Below are 5,550 nucleotides of genomic sequence, written 5' to 3' on the forward strand. Positions count from 1 at the left end.
TTATTCAGACTATTATTATCTGATAGCATGCTGAAGAGGCTAGAGAGAGTGATAGAACACGCCAGGGAGTGGACTTTTATTGGGGAACAAATTAGAACACGCCAGGGAGTGGACTTTTATTGGGGAACAAAAAATTCCAGGGAAAATCCCATCCAATGAAGGTTAAGGGGGGCAGCATCCCAAGGTCAGGGGCGATGATTGGATCTTCAGGGCAGTGGCCAGACATGCCTCTGCATGGACAAGCCTTGGACTTGGAGAAGGGTGGAGAAAGCTCTAACACAGCTGTGTCTAAGCGCCTCTCACCCAGCCAGGGAAGTAACTCAAGTCACGTTTGAGGATGGCCTCCCACAACAGGCTAAATTAATCATGAGTGCAGCTGAAAGATTGGAGGGATCTCTTCACTTCATCCCTGCTAACAGGGCAGATGCTCCACCCACAGGATCTGAGAATATTGGGGCCCTGATCACCTTTGGCTCAACTTGCTCATAGCTATATCATATTCTATATCAAGAGAGAGGACCAGATGTGACTGCCCCTGTCCAGAACCCTGCTCAAAAATCAGGATGATATGAGACAATCAGGCTACTGTCCTTGCCCTCAGATCCACAGGAGGATCTCAGAAATTATGCCCAGAGAATCCAGAGGAACTGAGAGCTCCAAAGATCTCCACCAAAAGAAATGGCTTTATTTGTAACGGTGTGGAAGTGGAAGTTTAAGTCTAATGGTTCTCTAAAAACAATGGAGATTTTGTTGGTAAGCAATTAAAAACAATCCAAACTCTGGGACAGCTAATTTACCAGAAAGAAGCAGGGACAGAGTTCAGAAGAGCACACCTAGAGCCAGAACAAACTTCAAAGACAAATATGACCTCTGCAAAGAGATCCATCCATGGAGAAGTTTATTCCCAAGGGCATCATAGAAAATAAAAAATAAAGTGATAAGCTGGTGATGCACAGAGGCTAAAAGCTAGGTATTACACCAACAAAGGCAGGCTGTTTAGTAGATGAGGGAAAGCGACAGTGAAAGAGGATCCTGCTTAAACCACTGCTATTTCAAAATGATGGCATGCAAGCCCAAAGCTTCCCTGGAGCGGTCATTTCAGAGGCTTCATGTTGAGAGGGGGAAGACTGCTAAAGTAGCCCTTCCAAATCACTAAACAAATCAACAAGCAAACCACAGAAACAAGTCCCAGAGAGAGGGGGGCAGGAAAATAAGAATCCAAAATTGTTAAAACAAGTTACCTAAAAAAAAAAAAAAAATCCGGTTTTTAACAAAGCATTATGAGATATGTAAATAAACAGAAATGATAACCCATAATCAGGAAATAAGAAATCAAGCAAGAGCAGCTGCTTGTGAAATGGCCCATACATCAGAGATAACAGACCAAGATAAGTAGCCATTGTAAGTCTATTCAAAGAACTAAAGGAATGCTAAAAAGTAAAAATAGATAACATTTCATCAAACAGGAAATATCAATAAAGAGAAATTCTTCTAGAAACTAATCGGGAGCTGCTGGTGTAGCTCAGTCATGGAGTGCTTGCCTAGCTTTCATAAAGCCCTGGGTTGGATTCCAATCACCAAAAAAATTCATTACAAGAGCTCAACAGGCGTATTTGAACTTACAGAGGAAAGAATCAGAAAACTGATGGCAAACAATAGAGGTAATAGGTAACACAAGGAATATAGGGGGAAAGGAATGGAAAAAAAAAAGAATAGAGCCCCAAAAGAAAAGAACAGAAAGAATGAAAGGAAAGAAAAAGAGAGGGGAGACCAATGGACACCTCAGTTTACACAAAGAAAAGCTCAGGCCAAACATAATGAGAATATCATAAAGACCTGTAAAAGAAAAGAATGAGAAAAATTCTTAAAGATATAGTGACTGAAAACTTATCAGGTTTGATAAACAAGATTAATTTATTCATTTCAGAAGCTCAACAAACTCCAAGTAAGATAAATATAAATATATCAACACTCAGGTACATGGTACAAAAAATACACAAAGACAAGGAAAAATCTGAAAGAAATTAGAGATAAATAACTCATCACATACAAAGGAACCCCAATCAGATTAACAACTTACTTCTCATTAGAAATAATGAGTGCAAGAAGGCAGTAAAGAAAAAAACCTGTCAGCTAAGAATTTTATATCCAAAAACAAAAACGAAAATAATCTTTCAAAATTGTCCAGGTGCAGTGGTGCATGCCTGCAATCCCAGCAGCTTGGGTGGCTGAGACAGGAGGATCATGCATTCAAAGCTAGCCTCAGCAACTTAGTGAAGCCCTAAGCAACTCAGTAAAACCCTGTCTCTAAATTTAAAAGAAAAAAAAAAGTAAAATAAATACATTGCCCAACAAACAAAAACTTAAAGAATTTGTTGCTAGAATCCCTGCCTTATAAGAATTAATAATGAAGGTTCTTCAGGCTGGAAGCTACCTCATGCCATAATTTGAATCCTCACAAAACAAAGACAGAACAAACGAACAAGTAAGTGAGAGAACATAAGAATAATATTTCAATGCCTCACTGGAGTTAAGTTACCATAAATCTGAAATACATGCTGATAAGCTAATGTGATTTTGGTAAGACCTAGAATAACCACCAAGAAAATAACTGAAAAAATAGAGTGAAAAATTATCAAAGGAATTAAAATATTATACTAGGAAATATTCAAATCCAAAAGAAAGCATTAAAGGAGGACTAGAGAAACAAAAGTCATGAAACAAATGGAAAATTAAAGTCAAACAGTGTATGTATATCTTTATGCAGTAAAACACTCTGACTGCATAAAAATCAGTTTCCAAGCTGGGCACAATGGCACACGCCTCCAATCCCAGGAACTCTAGAGGACAAGAGGGTTGCAAGTTCAAGGCCAGCCTCAGCAGTTTAGCAAGGCCCTCAGCAACTTAGTGAGACCCAGTCTCAACATAAGATAAATAAATAAATAGAAAGGGCTGGGGATGTAGCTCAGTAGTAAAGCACCCCTGGGTTAAATCTTGGGTATAAAATAAACAAATAAATAAATTTCCAACTATATATTATTACAGGAGTAGATATATTAGATAGCCTGTTGATATATATAGTAGGTATATGTAGATATAGATAGCAACTGTAAGAAAGCTGAAGTGGCTATTCAAATATCAAAATGGACTTTAACCCAAGAAGCAAACTGTTGCTAGAGATAGAGAACTATTTTATAAAAAAAATAATAGGGCCAATCTATGAGAAACATGTAACAGTCACAAACATACATGCACTAACAACAGAGCCTCAAAATATAGGAAACAAAAACTGACATAATTGAAAGAAAGCGATAACTAAACAATAAAAGTTGAAGACATCAATACTTCACTTTCAAGAATGGATAGAATGAGGCAGAAGTACAATAAGGAAACAGAAGTTTTTGAATAACAACTAGACCAAGCAAACATCTATAGTACTCTTTTCCCAACAACAGCAGAATACATTCTTCTCAAGTACACACAAAGCCTTCTGCAGAGGACAATCTACTAGGCCATCAAGAAAGACTTGATAACATTTTTAAAAATTGAAAGCATACAAAGTGTATTTTCTGACCACACTGAAATGAAATTAGAAATAAATAACAGAAAGAAGCTTAGGAAATTTATAAACTTGTATAATTAAGTGACATACTCCTAAATAACAAATGTGCTAAAGAAGAAATCACCAGGGAAATTAGAAACTGCTTTTTTTAAATATATATATTTTTAATTTTAATATTTATTTTTTTTTAGCTTTCGGGGGACACAACATTTTTGTTTGTATGTGGTGCTGAGGATCGAACCCGGGCCGCACGCATGCCAGGCAAGTGTGCTACTGCTTGAGCCACATCCCTAGCCCTAGAAACTGCTTTGAGATGAGTGAAAACAGAGAAAAATCAAATTAAAAGTTGACTTTTTAAAAAGACCAACAGAATCAGCAAACTTTTTAGACAACCAAGAAAAAAAGAGATTTACTAAAATGTGTGAAGTCAGGAAAGAAAGAGGGGATGTTACTATATATCTTACAGAAATATAAAGGATCACAAAGAAATATTAGGAACAACTAGTTGCTAGAAACTTAACTAACTTAGATGACATGGACAACTTCCTGTAAGAAAACAAACTACCAAAAAGGACTCAGGAAGAAATAGAAAATCTGATTAGACAAATAGAAATTAAAGACATTCAATTAGTAGCAACAGCAGTAGTAATAGTAACTACCCACAAAGAAAAGCTCAAGCCAAACATTTAAAGAAGAATTAACACCAATTATTCCCAAATTCTTCTAAAAATATAGAAGAATGAACAATTCCAATTCATCTTATGAAACTAGTATTACTCTGATATGAAAATTAGACAACATCATAAGAAAAAATATCTATGGACCAACATCTCTTGTGAATGTAGATGTAAAAAATCCTTAACAAAAGACCATCAAGCCAAATTCATAACATATATAAAAGGATTGTACACTATGACAAAATAGAATTTATCCTAACAAGGCAAGTTTGGTCTAACATCTGAAAAACCAAATTTATATATCATATGGGTAGAATAAAGATCAAAAACCCAGGATCACCTCAATAGACAAAGTTCCACTCTTCTCATGATAAAACATTCAATAAACTTGATTAGAACAAATTTTAGCTCAATAAAGCTATTATTTGAAAACTCCACAGTTGACATCACATTTATGGAGAACAACCAATTAATTTCCCTTTAAGTTTAGGAACAAGATGAGCATGTTCACTCTTGTTACACTATTCAACAACATACTGGAGGTTCTAACCAGGGAAATTAGAGAAGAAAATGAAAAGAAAGTCATCTCAATTTGAAAGGAAGAAGTAAAACTATAAAAAGACATAAGAACAAGGGATGCTAAGGATGTGAAGAAATTGGAAACCTCATACACTGCTGACAGAAATGTTAAATGGTGTAGCCACTTTGGAAAGCAGTGTGGAAGTTCTTCAAAAAGTTAAACCCAGTTACCATCGGACCCAGCAATTCTACTCATCAGAAATGAACATATATGTTCACAAAAACTTGTATATAATGTTCTTTGTAGTCTTTTTATAATAGCCAAAATAATAGAAATGACTTACATGTCCAAACAAAAGTTTTGATCTCACACTATAAAATATCATTCGACAATAAAAATAAATGAAGTGCTGATACATACTATAATACAAATAAACCTTGAAAATGTTTTGCTAAGAGAATGAAGCCAGTCACCAAAAAACCATATTGTACAATTTCATTTATATGAGATATCAAGTACAGGCAAAATTGTAGAGATAAAAAGCAGATTCATGGTTGCTTAGGGCTGGGGAGGGCACAGGTGGAGAGTAGTTGAGGGATGAGTGCTCAGGGTACAAATTTTCTTTTGGAAATAATGAAAAGTTCTAAATATTGATTGTAGTGAATGTTGCACAACTCTGTAGGTATAGTAAATGCTGTCAAGTAGTACCATTATAAATGGGTAAACTGTATAGTGTATGAATTATATCTCAATAAAGTTGTTGTTAAATAAAAACAACTCTAAGCCCTATG

This window comes from Ictidomys tridecemlineatus, chromosome 12, assembly GCF_052094955.1.
Source record: "Ictidomys tridecemlineatus isolate mIctTri1 chromosome 12, mIctTri1.hap1, whole genome shotgun sequence".
Lineage (NCBI taxonomy): Eukaryota > Metazoa > Chordata > Mammalia > Rodentia > Sciuridae > Ictidomys > Ictidomys tridecemlineatus.